This window comes from Equus przewalskii, chromosome 9, assembly GCF_037783145.1.
Source record: "Equus przewalskii isolate Varuska chromosome 9, EquPr2, whole genome shotgun sequence".
Classification (NCBI taxonomy): Eukaryota; Metazoa; Chordata; class Mammalia; order Perissodactyla; family Equidae; genus Equus; species Equus przewalskii.
The window spans coordinates 76,032,696-76,052,915 of NC_091839.1; positions in this window are offsets into that span (position 1 = coordinate 76,032,696).

The following is a 20,220-nucleotide window of genomic DNA, read 5'->3' on the forward strand; positions in this document are numbered from 1 at the left end:
GAGATTTTTGTCATCAAATACATTTTTCTTTACAGGAAAAGCTCAGTGTGTTATCTTCCCTGAGATCTTTCTTGTTCAAGTATGTTTGCATTTTTTTTTTCGATGATGCTATGAGACATGCCCTCTTATCCTCGAAAATGGCCAATAAGTGAAGAAACCAGAGTTGGAACTCTCTTGCTCTCATTCCAGAACCCACACTCTTAACCCTAGTGACAGATTCCAGCTGTGACTCCATTAGCTTTGTATCTCTGTTAAGAACATGAATCAGACCACATTCATTTAACTGGATTTTTGTTTGATTGCCCTGGAAGAAGCAAGCTGACCCCAACCTGGAGACAAATTTGGTTTCACTTATCGGCTAATTTACCCGTGTGAGTCATAGCTACTTTCAGTCTCTCAATCAACAACAATTTATTGCATTTGAATAATTGCTGCATTCATAGCTCCACCTAGAGCTAAAAATTATACCTAAAAAAAATCTTTGACCATAGATTAGTCTTTTTTTCCTCTTTTAACATGAACAGTACTTTCTAATTTAAGGAAAAAAGATGTGCTATAGATCTGACACTCAATAAAAACATGCTAGTTTCTTGGCTTAGGGCTTCTGTTTCATTTAAAATGAACTCTATTTCTCAATGGCATCTTCCATGTATATTCTTTAGAAATTCTGCCACTAGCAAATTTAATTTTTTTAATAAATTCATGCTTTAACTTCATGCTATATTGATGCTATAGTTAACAAGACTATATTATATATTTGAAAATTGCTAAGACAGTGGATCTTAAAAGCTCTCATCACAAGAAAAAATTGTAACCATGCGAAGTGATGGATGTTAACTAAACATTGTGGTAATCATTTTGTAGTATGGACATATATTAAATCACTATGTTGTACACCTTAAACTTATACAATGTACAAAACTGAAAAAAAATAAATTCATGTTTTTAAATAAAAACAAATATCACATATAAGCAGCCCATCGACTCCAAATTATGATCCTTTTTAGGCCCCATGTAGTTCTCTGTCTAAATCCCACTTAGTCGGGGTCTTGACTCAGTGGGCAAATCTGTTAAGAAAATAATGCTCTCAAGGTCCATCCATGTTGTCGCAAATGGCATGATTTCCTTTATTTGTGGCTAAGTAGTATTCCACTGCATGTATATACCACGTTGTCCTTACCCATTCGACCTTGAGGGAATTATTCTATGTGAAATAAGTCAGACAGGGAAAGACAAATCCATATGATTTCACTCATATGTGGAAGATAAACAAACATATAGATAAGGGGAATAGATTGGTGGTTATCAGAGGAGAAGGGTTCGGGGGGAGGGCAAACAAAGTAATGTATGTATGGTGATGGACGGAAACTAGACTTTTGGTGTTGAACGCGACGCAGTCTATACAGAAGCTGGAATATAATGCGTACACTTGAATGTTACCCAATATTATAAACCAATGTGACCTCAATAAAATAATTTTTAAAAAAATGAAGAACTACAAATTATAAACCTTTATTTTCATTGTTTTTTATTGAAGTACAGTTGACATGCAACATAATAGTTTCAGGTGTACAACATACTGATTCCACATCCGTATACATTATGAAATGATCACCTCAACACCCAATCTGTCACCCACAAAGTTACTGTAATATCATTGACTGTATTTTCTATGCTGTACATTATATCCCTATATACATAATATGTATTTTGTATATGTTACATAATAAAGTGACATTTATTTAACAACCGGTTGTTTGGAGCTCTTAATCCCCTTCACCTATTTTGCCCAGCCCCCAACCCCCTCCCCTCTGGCAAGCACCAGTTTGTTTTCTCTATCTATGAGTCTGTTCCTCTTTTATTTTGTTTGTTCTTTTGTTTTGTTTTTGAGATTTCACATATAAGTGAGATCATATGGTGTTGTCTTTCTCTGTCTAACTTATTTCACTTGGCATAATACCCTCCAGGTCCATTCATGTTGTCCCAAATGGCAAGATTTCATTCTTTTCTATGGCTGAGTAATATTCCATTGTGTGTGTGTGTGTGTGTGTGTGTGTGTGTATCACATCTTTTTTTATCTATTCATCTATTGATGGATACTTAGGTTGCTTCCATATCTTGGCTATTGTAAAGCTGCAATGAGCATAGGGGTACATATATCTTTTTGAATTAGTGTTTTTATTTTCTTGATAAATATCCAGAAGTGAAATTGCTGGATGGTATGGTAGTTCTATTTTTAATTTCTTTCTTTTTCTTTTTTTGAGGAAGATTAGCCCTGAGCTAACATCTGCTGCCAATCCTCCTCTCTTTACTAAAGAAGACTGGCCCTGAGCTAATATCTGTGCCCATCTTCATCTATTTTATATGTGGGAAGCCTACAACAGCATGGTTTGCCAAGCAGTATGTAGGTCCACCCCTGGGATCCGAACCAGCAAACCCCTGGCCGCTGAAGTGGAACGTGTGAACTTAACTGCTATGCCACCAGGCTGGCCCCTCTATTTTTAATTTTTTGAGGAACCTCTATACTGTTTTCCACAGTGTCCGCACCAATTTACATTCTCACCAACAGTGCAGGAGGCTTCCTTTTTTCCACATCCCCCGAAACACTTGCTATTTGTTGTCTTTTTGACAATAGCCATTCTGATAGATGTGAAGTGATATCGCATTGTGGTTTGGATTTGCATTTCCTTGATAACTAGTGATGTTGAGCATCTTTTCATGTGTCTGTTGGCCATCTGTATGTCTTCTTTGGAAAAATGTCTATTTGGGTCCTCTGCCCATGTTCTACTTACTTGACACTACGCTTGGGAAAACAATCTTTGGCCTTACTTTCTTTACTTCAGAACTCTTTTCACATTTCTCCGCTGTCTCTGGCATTGAATACTGCTGTGGAGAGACTTGTGTTGCCAACGTTTTTCTTTCTTTGTAGGTGATTTGGTTTTTCTCCTTAATATCAGACTATTCATTTTTATACGTTCAAGTTCGACAAGTAAACTAGAAGTTTGCCAGGGCTGAGAATTCCTTATCTAATTATTCTTATCACAATTTGAGGCCCAATTATTGCTCTTGTGACTTTGGCAATCCTGAGAAACAGTCTTCCAGCAACTTTGGAACCCAGGGAGTGTGAACATGTCAAGAAGAATGCCAGATGGTGTCTCTGACTCTGACTTTGTCTTCTAAGTCCATTGCTTTTGGTTTTTGTTCCTTCTCCTGTGCAAGCCAGTCCTGTAGCTCTTCTTGGGTAGACTGAGGTGATTCCATACTCAACAGCTGCTGGAAAGATGGTGATGCAAAGATGTAGAGGAGCAGAAATTACTGTTGGTCTGGAGAAGAGTGCTGTTGGTGGAGAGTTGTAGTGAGTTCTGCGCTTAGCAAGTGTAGTGGATCACATGTATTGTCAGGAAGCTGAGTTTTGTAAGATTCCTTCTGCTTGGCCAACGGTCTGTGATTTGCTGTAGATACACAGATAGATATGAATGGAAGGGTCTGAACAGAATTTTCTTTCTAGAATGGGTAGATGAGTGGCTGAGAGCCCAGAGGTAAAATACTTCCGCATGCAGAGATGATACATGTCATTTTGGTGAGGGCATCTATGTCCCCCAAGATGATTTTGTACCTTAGGAAGGAAAAGGGGAGCATCCAGTGATAAAATATGTAGTAATGGTATCTCAGAGGGGCCTGGGGATCAGCAGGACTTGAAATAATTATTCTGGACCCTTAGATCTATCTGGCCTGTGTGCATGTGACATAGGTGTTTATATTTTGGATGTTAATATGCCAAAGATAGAGTCACCAGAAATTCCAGAGGACCATTTTAAATGTTTTAGTGGGCCACAATGTCTCCACATGCAGAAGCAAAGAATTTGTGGGTGTGCCTCTCATGCCAAGATATATATCTGGTTGTTTTGGTTAAGAAACCTCTCTCTTGTCATTGGACTACACTAGTGGGAGCACTGGATGCTGACAAAGTTCTGGGCATATAGGATTGGTTGGCTTCCCTTGGATTGCCTTCCTTAACTTGAACTGAGGCTGAAAGACCACAAAGTTTTTATATTGGAGAATGTCTTGCGATGGGCTGGTATCGTGCTTGACAGAGCAGTGTGTCTACGTAGTTGTCTGCGCTCCTGTCTCTCATTAGTAACACAGAGAGCAAAGCAGAGCTCCCCTCCTCTGATGCAAGTGGAGTTCTCAAGTTTACCTGTGCTACTCACAGCCTTCAAGTGAGATGTGTTCCTATCAGAGTATCGAGCCTCTTTAATTTAGTGTCCTGCCAAAGTGCCTTTAACTCTCGGTGGTTCTCTTTCTCTCTCTAGGGAGTTAGCCTTGCCTGGAATGAGCTGCCCTGATGAAGAGAAACAGGTCAACTGCATTGGAATCCTCTTTGGGCCTGACTGGCATTCACAAAGATATTAGAAAGTTAATTCAGATCAGAAATGTCAAGCTACAAGCCTATAGTGTGAAATCAACCAGCAGGCATGTTTCCTCTGGGCAACATAGTGTGTGCCTGCATACAAAGACTGTGTAGTTGTTAAAATAATTTTTTTTCAATTAGTTGTCTATGTTTCAAAATTAGGAAATGTCACATAAAAAGCCAGACTTTCTTCTTCTTGTAAGATGAAAACTACGACAATCAGACTGAGTGCATATTTCCAATGGGAACAGCAGATCCAGAGCTGCCACCGGAAGCTGAGGAGCAGGTGTCCTTCTGACACAGGCCTGTGCTATTCAGGTCACCAAGTCCCCACCAGTAATTATCCTCCTAACACAGAGGCCAGCTGTCAGTTCTCATTTATTATCACACCTGAACTTTTATTTTTCTTGTGGTAGAGTCAAGAGGAACATGACATATTTCCTATGCTCTACCTCTAACATAGTGGAAACACACAAGATAAACTGAGAGGTTGATGGGTTTCTTTCTCTTGGCCAGCTTTACTCATTGATGATACCTGCTGGGAACCTCTGGGCATCTGAGTTTATGACTGCTGCTTTAGATGACAGAAGGGCCAAGGTGGGTCAAGTAGGCCAAGATGAGGATGCAGATAAACATGACGGTGGGTTTATGGAAAAGGGCAGCTCCTTCCATGTGACCAGTCCTTAGCTTTGTCGTGTAGATTTATTGCTTGAGAGTAGGAATGGGACTATTTCGGGGAGAAAAGTCAATGGTAACCAGGAATTATTGGATGTTCTTTATTGTTTGTAGTCACGTATAGCTTCCTGATTTCCCTCCCTAAGTTTTATTATTACCAAATTATGATGTGATTTATTGCAAGTATTCTACTTACTCTCCATGCTGAACTGTGCCCATTAGCAGTGTGTGTCTGAGGCTAACCAAGGACGCTAGGCTAAGCATCCTTGTGAGCCGTGATTCCAAAATCATGAGTTCTATACCAGCCAGCCACTTTGCAACTACACAGCCATGTGGAATATTATCCCTATACAAATATAAGTTGTTAAATCACTTTCTTTGGTCCAGCTTTCAAGTTTCTTATGCTCTTTAAAACCATTTTTAAATTTATCTTGGAATCACTAATACATTCCCTTGGTTCCAATTCAAAAAGTAAAAAGGGTATATAGTGAAACGTCTTCCTCCCATGCCTGTCCCCCAATTACCCACTGCTCTTGATTGAAGGTAAATATGTTACTAGTTTCTAATATATTACTCCAGAAATTATTTACGCCAATGTTTCTCAAAGTGTGATCCGTGGATCCCTGGGGGTCCCCAAGATGCTTTGAGGTGATCTATTGAGATCAAAGCTATTTTCACAACGATGATGGGACATCATTTGCCATTCTCACTGTTGGCGTTTGCACTGGTGATGCAAAAGCAATGGAGGATGAACCACTGGCATCTTCACATCAACCCAGACAGTGGCACTAAACTGTACCAGGAGTCCTTGTATTCTTCTCTGCCACTCACGCACAGATAAAAACATTCAAATTTCACTTAAGAATGTCCTTGATGCAGCAGGAAAAGCTAAACATTTTATTCAATCTTGATTCCTGAGTACCTTTTTAATATTCTGTCTGACACAAAGACAAGTACATATAAAGCACTTTTGCTGCATACCAAAGTACCAGGTTGTCTCACAGAAATGCACTTGTGTGCTTGTTTGAGTTGCAAATCCAGCTAGCTACATTTTTCATGGAACTCCATTTTTACTCGAAAGAATCACAGACGAACTATGGTTATTCATATGAATGTTTGGCAAATGTTTTCTTCAAAATGAACAAAATGTGCCTGTTACTTCAAGAAAAACAAATGACAATATGATCTGCAAATTATAAAATTTGAGCTTTCGAGTAAAAAATTAGAATTTTGGAAAACTTGTATTTACCACTGTGAGCTCAATAGCTTCCCAATATCTAAAACTATTTCTGAGGAAATTGGTGGTGACACAGTACATGTAATTTTCTGATATTGTAAAATGAGATGTGTTAACGTTTAGAAGATCTGTATAACTCAGTGGACCAATATTCCCAAACAACCAATGAATGATCTTAAAAAATCAAGCATAGGTAAAAGAACCATTTAAAGTGGAAGGCAGAACAATGGCTTTTAATGTGACAGGCTAGGAATAGCTCTTTGATAGAGTTTCAGATACTGCATTACAATTAACCTTTAAGAAACTACCAGTTGTTGAGTTTTGGTGTAATATCAAAGGAGAATAGCTTGGAGCACAATGATCTGAAAAAACTTTTAAAATACTTCTCTGTTTTCCAACCTCTCATCTCACCTTCAAATTTTCTTCTCATTCTTCAACCAGAACAACATATCACAATAGATTGAATGCAGTAGCAGGTGTGAGAATCCAGATGTCTTCTAGTAAGTCAGACATTCAAGAGATTTGGAAAAATATGCCACCCAACTTTTTCTTTTGGAAAACCTAGTCATTTTTCATAAAAATATGTTATTTATGTTAACATGTAATGGGTTTATCATTGCTGTGTCCTCACATGACAGAAGGGGCAAGGGAGATCTCCAGAGTCTCTTTCATAAGGGCACTAATCTCATTTATGAGGGCTCCATTCTTAGAACCTAATCATCTCCCAAAGGTCTCACCTCCTAATGCCATCATACTGGGCGTTAGGTTTCAACATATAAACTTTGGAGGAACACAAACATTCAGTCTACAGCAGCATATATTAAGTATATATGTATATATATATTCTTTCTGTAGTCTCCTTTGCTTCTTTTTTTTTTTTTTGCTGGGAAAGATTTGCGCTGAGCTAACATCTGTTGCCAATCTTCATCTTTTTTTTTCTTCCCCAAAGCCCTAGTACATAGTTGTATGTACTAGATGTAAGTCCTTCTAGTTCTTCTATGTGAGCCACTGCCACAGCTTGGCTGCTGACCGATGAGTGGTGGGGTTCCCACCCGGGAACCGAACCCAGGCCACCAAAGTGGAGCATGCCAAACATTAACCACTAGGCCATCAGGGCTGGCTCTGTAGTTCCCTTTTCTTATACAAAACATCCTACACCTTGCTTTCTTAACAGCAGGTCTTCAGAATTATTCCATATTAGGACTTACAGATTTTTCTTTTTCTTTTTATGGCCACATATTATCTCCTTGGAAGAATTTGCCATAATTTTTAAAAATAGTCCCATGTTGATGAATTTTTTAAAGTTCTTTTGTTCCTCTGGACAAAGCTGCAGTGACTACCCTTGTCCCTATATCATATCACACAGAAGTAGAAATGCTGGTCAAAGATTTAAGTGCATTTGTAATTTTGATATATATTGCCACACTTATAAGCTCATGCAAATAGACTACATCCATGTTAAGTGTAAGTTGTGGTCAGGTGAATATAGCAGAGTCGAATGGTATGTACTTATACACGTACACATGCAATTTACATGTTTGGAAGCAAAAATTGGTTTTAAAAAATAAAAGTTTAGAAAGCTGTAAAGTCCATTATAATATTTAGAATATATTGTTGATTGTCCACAAATGTTCTTTATCATAAATGTAATTTGGGAGAAGTCATAAGTTTTTGGCGTTTGTTTGGTATACAGTTGAAACGATCCGGCAACTTTTCCTGGAGGCCCAGAGGCTGCTGGCACTGCCTGCACCAGTGAGCACAAGGTCCCGGCATTTGTAATTCTAAGTTCACGGCAGCCAGAGGAGGAGCAGCTGCTTGTCATTACAGAGGCGAGATTTCAGAGCTGGTGGAGAGGGACTCCAGGCCAAGACTGTTGTAGATAAGCAAGATAAGTTCTGGAGTTTTCGCTTAGAAGCTGCAGGTAAGTGCTTGTAGCTCACAGATAGGGGCTGGTAAGTGACACTGAAGTATTTTTGTGTGTGGGGATGGATTTTTTTAAATCTTAACATTTTCGAATAATTAAAAGAAATAAAAGTCCTCAGTTACCTTCTCCCTACTCCCAGACAGCAATCACAATGCGGGGGTGGAGGGGTGGGGGTGGGGAGCTTATTGATCTTCTGCTCATTACAGGGTGCCCCATACCTCCCATTCTATCTTCACATATCAACTTAAATGCCATGTCCTCCAGAAAACCTCATGTTTCTTTTAAACTCAACAAAATTATTTTCCTTCCTGTTTCCGTTTAACTTTGTACTTTCCCTACCATAGCATATATTATGGTATGTCATAATTACTTATTTATTGACAATATCTCTACATTCTACATCCTAAGGAGAGTGGTGATATGTTTTTTACTCAATGCTTTATTCCCAGAAGCTAGTAGAGTGCCTGGCATACCATAGGTACTCAAGAAATATTTGTTGAATTAATGAATAAATAGAAGGACAAATTTAGCTGGAATACATGCTCCGGGTATCTGAAAATTTTAATTTAAAAGTCCCACATCTCCCAGCGACTACCTTAAACAGCACTATCTTCACAGCTTTTGATTTACTATTTCAGATAAAATTTCTGGCAATACAAATACACACAGTGTTTCTGGTGTGGGTATACTCTGGTTTGATATGGTGTAGAATCCTATTTTCTCTTCTGTCTTCTCTATCTTTCCTAGAGATATGATTGCTATTTGCCCTATTGGCCATCGATGGCAGCTTGGGCCTGAAAGAAAAGAAATGGGTTCTCCTAGGAGCATGAATAACATAAAAAAAGTCACAGTCAACAAACTGGTATAATCTACACATAATGGACCAGGGAAAACAGGCTTGGGATGTTACTATTCAGCATGAGGTTATTTTTCTATACTTTGAACCAAAATTGATTTATTTTCCATGGTTTCTAAACTGTTCTTAGATCAACCAAAGAAAACAGAATCTCAAGATGTGAGATAACCTATCATCGTCTTTTAAGTCTGAATAAGCTTCCTTTGTGTCCACTTGCACTGAGCAAGGATCAAGTGAGGAGGAACTCAGGTGAGGGTAGAGCTCCGGGCAGAGCTCCATGCTCCCAGCCACCTCTTCACTTTCCGTGAGGCAAATCGTATTCATTTCCTTTGAGAAGACTTCTCTCATCCTCTCACTCCAGTCAGAATTCGTTATTCCCTCTTCTGGGCATCCCTTTACTCCTTTCCCACTTATGTTCATACCCTTTTGATTGATCTGGTGTCTTCTGATAGAAAATGGGTTTCTTCGGGGTCCACAATGGGTTTGCTCAAGCCATCTGGCACAGTGACTCACATATGCCAATGCTCCATAGACGTTTGTCCAATGCCTCAGTATCTCTGTAGTGACTTGCCCCTGTTGTCTATACAGACACATGATGTAGAGAACTAGGGTATTCAGAGCAGGTGGAAAGAGGAAGCTAGACAAACTCTTAAAAATACAGAAAAGTTTCAGCTACTACAAGAAGATTTAGATGAAGAAGATAAAAATCATTTCAAGAATATCATGACTTAGCTTAAGCACTAGCAATCGTCTTGTTCAAACCTCAGCATTGACATTTAAAAGTCTGTAATCTTAAGCAGATGAGTTAATCTCTCTGAACCTTAGTTTATTCATCAGCAAAATGGGGGTAATAAGAGTAGCTACCTGTGAGAGGCAGAATTATAAGATGACCCCTAAGATGCCCTCCAACTGGTGTATACTCTCCATATAATTGCCTCTTCTTGACCGTGGGAGGGACCTGCAACAGGCTTTTACTCCAGTGATTAGATTATGTTATGTGACAAAAGTGAAGGGATTTTTCAGATGTAATTAAGATTCCAAATCATTTGACTTGAGTTAATCAAAAAGGGAGAACATCCTGGGCCAGCTGAGCCTGACCTGACCAGGTGAGCCCGTTAAAGGAGGGTCCAGAGTTTCTCGGGAGGGAGACATTGGAAGTGAAAGAGATTTTCCCGCTTGGTTTGAAGAAGCAAACCGCCATGTTGTGCGAGGCCCAGGGATAGGGCCATGTGGCAAGAACTGCAGGGGCCTCTAGGAGCTGACAACAGGTCAGCCCCACCAGCCAGCCAGCAAGAAAAAGGGACTTAAATCATACAACCACAAGAAGCAGAAGCCTGCCAACAACCACGTGAGCCTGGAAGAGGGCTCCAACCTCAGAAGAGACCTCAGCCCTGGCCAATGCCTTGTCTACACCTTGAGACCCTGAGCAGAGGACCCAGTTTAGCTAGGCCTGGAGCCCGACCCATAGAAATTGTGAAATAATAAATTAGTGTCATCTTCAGCAGCTACATTTAGGGTAATTTGTTATACAGCAATAGAAAAGGAATATACTACCTTATCAGGAAGATTTTTAGGTTACAAGTAACTGATTCTGGCTGAAGTTAGATTAAAAAAAAAAAAAGGCAGAATTTAATGGAACAAAATCTGGCATATCAAAGAATTGAAGGGAACACTAAATGATCAGGCCTTGTGGGGGACAACCCAGGCTACTCTGAGGATACCATTCAGGAATTTGGGGCACGCACTTTGAAATAGCCTAGCTACAGCCACTGTACCCTTGTCGCTTGGCCCACGAATCAGACACTCCTGACAGAGTCTAATTGGCCTCTTTCCCTCATATACCCATTCCTTGACGTCAGGAGGCTTTAGAATGAGAGACCCCCCAAGACCACGTGGAATGAAGCTGGGAGCTCCCTAAAGGAAAAGTGTGTTGCTATTAACGAAAGAAGAGGAGAGGAATTGGGGGCAGTCACAAACCAAAGAAACCCACCTTGCTACCTCCTAGGGTTGTCAAGAAGACATGAGATGGGGGCTGCCCCGTGGCCGGGTGGTTAAGTTCGCAGGCTCCACTTCAGTGACCCAGAATTTTGTCGGTTCGAATCCTGGACATGGATGTGGCGCCACTCATCAAGCCATGCTGAGGCGGCATCCCACATGCCACAACTAGAAGGATCCACAACTAAAAATACACAACTATGTACCAGGGGGCTTTGGGGACAAAAAGGAAAAATAAAACCTTTAGAAAAAAAAAGAAGACATGAGATAAAACAAAGTGCTTAGCACAGCTCTCGGCACACAGCAATCACTTGGCAAATTTTAACCATAATTATTAAACACCAGGGGGCCGAAACCTCATCTAGACAGTAAAATAGAGAACTAAAATAAAGAACTCTGCTCCTGAAGATGAAAATAGAAATCCCATGTTGATGAGGGGAAAATGTTCCTAGCACTCAAGAAGATAAACTTAAGTGCCTGTTGCTACCTAGATGATGTATAATTAAAGGGTTATCAAAGGATAGAAAGTTATAGATTCTTAAGTGCTATCTGTGCTGACTATTGCCATGTACTCAAAACCAAACCAACTACAAGACAGAGTCCTCCAAACTCCACTGGGTCAGAGAAGGGAGCCAGTTGATGGTGCTATACCTCTTCTCATGAAACTCTTAACGGTTGGCTCACCTCTCTGATTGTAAATATGCAGGACAGTGTCTAAGCCCATCCATCCATGTTTAAACTCTAGCTTTAAATTTGAAATTTTAGAAAATTAATTCAGGTATGAGATGATAGCCTCATATACTGAGGATCAAAGATAGAATCCATAATGGCTGTGAGTACCTGGTATCGAGTGATGTCCTTGTGTTTTTGAGGTGGGGCTTTCCTTTGATCTTCCTATTGGAGAATGCTATTGGTCAGTACACTCGTTTTGAGGAAGGCCTGTCTGTCCATCAGGTGGTGTCATTTTCGGCCCGGAATATCCCTGATGGCTGAATTTAACTTCTACTCCATTCTGTTCTACTCTACAATATTTATTGAGCTCTCATTATGTGCAATGAACTGTATTAAGTGCTTTGATAGATGAAAAAATGAATAGATACACAGAGCTCCTGACCTTAGGGTATTTTATTATCACCAAAGAGAGACAAGCATTTAGAAGGACCAGACACAATGTAGAGCAGGATGTGACAAGCGCTAAAACAGACACAGAGACAGAAGAGAGCTTTAAATTTCCAGTGGAATTATCTGGAGTTTTTCATGGTAGAGAGAAAATTTGACCCCTTCTCAGTTATACGCCCCTTTGGGACAGGCAACACTTTATCTATTTACTTTTTGTATTCCCAGTGCCTAGCACAGTCCCTGGGACTTCATACATGTAACTAAAGATGAGTTAGAAAAAATTTTAAATTGTGGTAAAATATACATAACATAAAATTGGCCATTTTAACCATTTTTAAGTGTACAGTACAGTGGCATTAAGTACGTTCACATTGTTGCAAAACCATCACCACCATCCATTTCGAGAACTTTTTTCATCTTGCAAAATTGAAATTCTGTAACCATTAAACAATAACTCCTCATTTCTTCCTACCCTTAGCCCCTGCCAACCATCATTCTACCTTTTCTTTCTGTGAATTTGACTACTCTAACTACCTCATATATGGGAATCCTACAATATTTGTCCTTTTGTGACTGGCTTATTTCACTTAGCATAATGTCTACAAGGTTCATCCATGTTGCAGCATGCGTCAGAATTTCCTTCCTTTTCTTAAGGCTGAATAATATTCCACTGTTATGTATATACCACATTTTGTTTATCCATTCATCTGTTGATAGACATTTGTCCTGTTTCCACCTTTCGGCTAGTGTGAATATGGAGCTATAAACATGGGTGTACAAATATCTGTTCAAGTGAGTTAGAACTTTTGATAGGTCAAGTGGGGGTGGAGAGAGGGCATTTCAAGCTTAGGAAATAGCATAAATAAAAGCAAGGACGGGTGAGAAGGCACCGAGCTTGCTTGGTACGGCTTCCTCATGGATTTGTGGGCTGTCCTGGCTGCAGATAGAAATGTTCATCTGTCCCAGTGCTTGAAGGGCACTAAGTACCATCCCAAGGAGATAAACTTTTCTAAAGTTACGAGGAACCACTTAGTGATTTGGAGCAGAGGAGTAACATTACCAACTCTAGACTCGAGGAGGATAATTGAAGGGGCAAAGATGCCATTAGAAATGTGGGGTCATAATCCTGGCAGGAGACAAAGTAGGGCAGTGGCAGAGGAAAGAGTGAAAGAGGGGAGGGAGCAGAGAGAGACGTTAGAGAAGAACAATCAATAGGATCTGTCCACCAACTGGATGTGGTGGCAGGAAGATGAAGTTGTAGTTAAATCAGTGACTGAGAGCACGGTGACATTCTAAACAGAGATGGAGAATGCAGAAGGAAGAAGAAGCAGGCAAAAACAACGGATACCGTTTATTAAACTCTTATATGTTAGGTACCTTACACGCATTATCTCATTTAGCCTTGATTATGGCCCAGTGAAGTAGGAATTATTGTACATGGGAGGAAACTCACTTTAGGTAGATTAGGTTACTAATATCTAGGTAAGTGGTGGAACTGGGACTCCAATCCAGGTCTAACTCCAAAGTTCAAGTGTTTTTTTTGCCAAATCACCACACTATTCCATTGTCTTCAAACACATAGAATATCCATATGGATTCATCTCTCAAGAAATCAGAAATGCAGGTCTAAAACTCTGCAGAATGCTCATGGACAAAAATATAGTTGAGGAGTTCTTTACACACATGAGTTCAAACGATGCTGAGTGAGTACTTGAGTTCACTCAGGAGAGAATGTAAAGATGGAAGAGAAGGTCAGAACTTAATTCCAGAAGTATTCATATTTATTAGGTGGGAGGAGAAAGAGGGACTGAGTGTGAGGGACCAGAGAACCACCAGAACAGTGAATTGACAAAGAGGTTGCATGAGAAGAGAGTTTCAAAGAAGGGATTAATCAACACTGTCAAATACTTCTAGAATCTTAAATAGGAAGAGGACTGTGGCCATGATTTGACTTCTAGGGAGTCATCAGAGAAGAAAGCACATTCAGTGATGTCCACGGATTGAAGAAAGACCAGGATGTAGGGAAATGAGGACATGAGCATAAACTACTGTTGGCCCTCCAAATCAGTGGGTTCCGCACCCTCGGATTCAACCAACCTCAGATAGAAAGGCCTAGGATGGTTGCAGTTCTACTGAATATGTACAGACTTTTTTTCCTTGTCATTGTTCCCTAAGCAACACAGCATGACAACTATTTACATAGCGTTTACACTGAATTAGATGTTATTCTAAGGATGATTTAAAGTATATGGGAGAATGTGTATAAGTTATATGCAAATACTATGCCTTTTTATAGAAGGGACTTGAGCACCCGCAGATTTTGGTATTCGAGGGGTCCTGGAACTAGTCTCACGAGGATACTGAGGGACGACTGCACTTGTTCAAGAAGTTTGGCAGCAAAGGAAAGGAGGAATTATGGGACAGTTTTTGAAGGAATGTAGAACTGACGAAAGGTTTTCTTTTTTAGGACTGGGAAGATATGAGCAAGTTTTTTGGCTGTGAAAAAAACAGTGGAGGATAATGAACTGTAAATATTGGGAGAATGATGAGAATTCATGGAGCAATAGAGAGAGGGTGGGATCGAGAGCACATATTTAGAGGACAGCCTGGAGAAGCAGGGATATTTGCCCCTGGAGACAGGAGAGGAAAAGAGAGATGTGGAAGTTGAAAAGGACGAGTTGAAGGAGCTCGCGCTAGGATAGGGGAAACCTGGAGTGGACTTGGGCCTTGAGATGAATAAACAGCTGCTACAGAAGAGGGAATCAACTAGAGTTAAATGGAGAGATTATCCAGGTTTACTGGGGGCTCCTCTGAGTTAGGACTGTTTTAATCTGTAGTGAAGCCAATCACTGGAATAGTGACCAATTCTCAATATCTCTTTTTGGTCCAATACATTTTCAGGCCTTCCTGAAACTCCACAGAGACACCTGACTGGACTTGGTATTTCCCAAATCTCCTTAGCCCTTTTATAGACCCTTCAGCTAGATTACTCTTAACTGATTCCATTGATGGTGTACTGATTTTTACCCATTTCATTCTTCACTGTCTACCAATTCTAAGGGCATACACATAGAAACCCCCAACATACTGACATGAGGAAAGAACTACTTTCTCAAAGAGGTTTTCATAGAAAAAGATTGAGAAATTACTGAGATATGGTGCAATGTTTTCATACTGAATTTCAACATTTTAATCTTTGAAGACTTCAAATCCATTGAGAAACCTTGGTTTAAAAACCTTTCCATTGATTCTAGTTTCCGAAATAGAACCAAGTGAAAAGCTTAGCTAGTATAATTTAAAGTAACAGATTGTCTTCTTCTCGAACACTGACATTCCATTCGGCATTCTACACGAACAAAGTCATGTTCCAGATTTTTTTTTTAATATACAGTTACGCTTACTGTATTTATGTGACGAATTCAATTCCAGATATAGGTATTAATGATTGGAACCAAGCCTCAGTTACCTCCCTTATGAAAGATAACGTAGGAATGTTATAACAAATATTTAGTTAAAAAACTGAAAAGGGCTTTGAAAATGTAAAAGTGTAATATAAATGCTAAATAAAGATAATATATTCTGAACAGCAGGCTCCTTTGAAACAGGGCCTATGAATTCCATTAACACTCTCTGTTTACACGCTTTCAGGAACTTTTAGGAAGATGTTGCCCATGAACACGGCTACGACATGACACCTGTGGCCTAGTAACCAGCTGAGAAAGGGGCGCGTAAAACAGCGGATATAATAATTCACTGAATAATTTCTCCTTAAGTCATTCGATAAATATTTATTGCTTACTTAACTGTGTGCAGGTACAATTCTGGGTGTTAGGAATACTGCAGAGAAGAAAACAGGCGAAAGTCAGCCTGTTTCACAAGCTTACATTTATTGACGACTAACCACGCATGCACCAAGGATTAGCCATGCGTTGATCCATTAAAATCTCCTAACAATTCCGTGAGCTAGGTACTGTGAACACCCCCATTTTAGAGATACAGAAACCGAGGTAAGAGAGGTTCAGCAACTCGCCCTAGACCCATGTCAGCAAGTGGCGCAGCTGGGATTCGATCCTGCCATCTGGGCTGCATGTTCCACGAATGAGAACAAAGTGAATGGGCACGGACTGACTTAGCTGACCTTCTAACTTGGCCCCCTTTAATTTTGTAAGGCTGAAAAGAACAAGTTCATACACGTTGCTGTTGCTTGGGGTCTTTTGTTGATCTACTCAATTCAAAAACCAACTCAATTTTCCATAGCGGATGGGGAGTGATGGGGGTACTACGGAAGGCAGAAATTCTAGCTAGACAGGTAGGTTTCATGCTGACCACAGAGTGGTCTGGCCTCTCCAAGACTATTTGGGACTCGGAGGTCATGTAGAGCCCAGAGCAGCTGTGGCACCTGTATTTTTATCTTTATCTGGCCAGCTAACTTCTGCTTTGCTCTACCTTATGGTTTCTACTTATGCATAGCTTCCAATGCCTACAAGCCAATGAACCCACACTTTACCTTTTTCTCTCTGTGAATCATTTAGTTTTGGTAATGCCTATCAACCAACTTTATCTCCAGTATTTCCAGTTCCTATGGCCAAGCGTGAGAATATGGGTGGGTCATTTCATCCTTTTTATTCGTATGGCAAAGCACTCCCTGCTGACTCATAGGCCCCCCTCTGCTACCGATTCAGTCCTTGGATTGAAGACCCACTTCTGGAGCAATCAACTGTGGCCAGGTAGCCAGGTCAAATGGAAAGAACAGTCTAGAATAGGCTCTAAGGGTATCAGGGGCTATTGTTACAGACATGTTCTAAAGTCTGGCTTGTCCCTCTAACATTGTTTAGTTATAAAGCTTCTGGATTTAGGCTTTAAATGAGTAAGTGTGTTATGGGAAATTACAAATTGTCTTTTTTGTTTTAATTTAGAAGCCAGTTAACAGGTCCATATTACTCCACTCTTTTGAATATGTGTGTCATAGTTCTATCTTTACCTCTGCATCTAAACAAAATAATAAATACTCACATCTATCCGGAAGTTCCTTATATATTAATTTCCTTACAATGTTCAGATGTGATACACATTGTAGTCTTTTCCTTACCTGATGAGAAATATCCCCTTTTCCTTTCACCCTTAGCATTTCAATTACATTTCATTATCACAAGCTCTGTGCTAAGAATGCATGCAGATCGCAAGAGAGATAACCAGGATTCAAATTAGAGTACCTACATGAACATTTCAGCATTATCTAGAACACTAATAAGAAAATCAAACTCAGCTCTGACAAATATCAATAATAAGAATCTTGGCCAAATCAATGTTAATGTCATTTTTATACTTGGAAAAACATGGAGCACACGATTATGTAGGCTAAAAGAAATCAATAACTTGACTCATACTTAAAAGTAAGATAATACATTAAAAGGATGATTTCAAGTATTGTTCATTTAGAAAATTTCTATGGAAAGATTCAATTTTATCCTCAAGACTTGTGACCAATAGAACACGTTGCAACATGGCGGACTGGGGTTAGGGAAGCAGTTTGTGGCTATGAAATAGATCAGAACTAACTAGCCATTAGGGAATGCAACTCCTGACCTTCATCTCATTAGTATCAGGCCCAAACCAGCTGAGTGAGCTGTAAACTGATAACACTGATACCTAGAAGACGGGTGGATTTTCACTCTTTACTTAAAATTCCTTTCTTGGTTCCAAATTATTTGCCCTAAAATGTAAAATGTGACAGTGCTTGTGTTATCTGGGAAGGATGGGGAGAGACACGGCTTTTAAAGAGACCTCAGGCATCAGTTCTTCTGGGTTTTTTTGTCTAACTAGTGAGAGAATTGAAACCCTGAAATGTGAGGTGACCTGCCTAATGGTTTCCAGTGAGTGGTTGCAGAACTGGATTAGAACACAAATCTCTTGGACTTCACTCCTGGGCACTTTCAATTTCTGAGGGGCTGGCTAGTGGAGGAGGCTGTCCTTGAATCGTTCCAGGACAGGAGGAGTGTGTCCTATCAATGCAGAACAAGCTTAGTGTGAGGAAAAGGGAGTTCAGGTTTCTAAACTGAAGTTCACACAGACTGGAGGCTACAGGATGAAGTACAGCGAGAGAGGTTTTCTCATCACCTTCATCTGGGAGGTGATGAGAAGCCTCAAAAGGCCTCTGAAGAGTGAGTACAGTGATTTGTTTAAAACATTTTTCCATGTAAAATGACTTTAGCTTCAGAATATTTAGGAATGGAGTAACCGGAAGTCATTTTGGGAGGAACAAGTTTGGGTGTAAATAAACAAATACGAAGAAAAGTAAAGGAGTGAGGGGCTGGCCCCGTGGCCGAGTGGTTAAGTTCGCGCGCTCCACTGCAGGCGGCCCAGTGTTTCGTTAGTTCGAATCCTGGGCGCGGACATGGCACTGCTCATCAGACCACGCTGAGGCAGCGTCCCACATGCCACAACTAGAAGAACCCACAACGAAGAATACACAACTATGTACCGGGGGGCTTTGGGGAGAAAAAGGAAAAAATAAAATCTTAAAAAAAAAAAAAAAAAGTAAAGGAGTGAGCTAATACATTAGTTTGGGCTATCAGGGAAATTACAGACCTGGCCTGAAGGACGGATTTGGTACGTAGGTGTCATAGGGTAGACAGGGTGGGATGGGGAGTGGGAAGTGGTGGAGAATGACAGATTAAGTGAAGCTGGAAAGAAGGGTTCATCCTGAATAATTAACCAGTGACTGCATGGTGGAAGGGTGAAGGAATAGCAAGGAAGCTTCTAGTATATTACTATTTAGGGAACAGATGGAGAAAGGTCCTGTAAATAATACCAGTTTATATGAAGAATAACACAGTGTTCCGTAGATTCCTAATGCTGCATTCTGCCTCTGTCTCAGGTGGTGTCACCAAAGGATTCTTTGAAGAAAAATTTGGTAGCAGCCTTTAGTCATTAATTTTAAACATGAGTACCTTCAAAACATTTCCTACTCTGAATCACATTTTGGGGACAACTGAGGTGAAATCTTTGAGGTTTCACTGATGATCTATGGCAAAGAACAATATACTGTAGAGAGCCTCAACTCACCCTTATTTTTGTAAGTAAACCTCAGTAAGTGACAGGTCCTGGGCAAACCTTGCTCTCCAAACCCTTGACCTCTACGAAGGCTTTCTCTGATTGGATCAGCTTCCCAGAAGAAAGGTGGAACCTGGATGCTTGTCCTTCAAGAATCAGCTTAGCTATGACTTTTTCTGGAAAGCCTTTCCATATTGCCACAGATGCTCCTCAATTGTACTTGCTCTGCACCCCCAACTACAACAGTTACCATACTGTAATACAACACCCAGGTCTCTCTCTTGCCAGACTGAACTCTTCATGGCCTAGTTTTTACCTTCTGTTATTCCCCAGCACCTTGCAGAGCACTGAGCACAAGGTAGGCCGTTAATACAAGTTTACAGGCTGTTGAACCAACATGTCTGAAAATATATGTGAAATAGACATACCATCCAGAAATTATCTAGAGAGAATAAATCTAATGGATTTTTAAAAAGAAGAATCTAAAGTGAATTGTAGTTGCCTTTGGGGTAAGGTCTTAGTTTGGTACATAGTTCATAGCCTTTCTTTCCTTCTCCTCCTGTAGTCTGCCTTTGGCCATTTCACTGCTTATTATTCAAGGCCTAGGGAGAAAAGGAGAGAAGCTGAAATTCAGATCAGTTAATTAGGCTGTTTGGGAGCAGCGCTGAAAAAGGTTGGATGTGGTAGGTGAAAGCAATAGTTAACTGGTGGTCTGAGATCTATAGCTCTCAGGAACCCAGCCTTCCCCACTTCACACCCCTAAACCAATGGCTTCCCAACATATGAAGCATATTTTTAAGCTCATTTCAGCCTCATAGGGTTTGTTTCTTTGTTCTGGAGTACATATCAAACCATATGTCCCGATTTTGGGTTTGGAAAATTTGGTCCCTGTACTAACCGAAGAAGTAGTGGGGCGGGAGGGCCTACTTCTCTAGAGTAATTTCATGGTC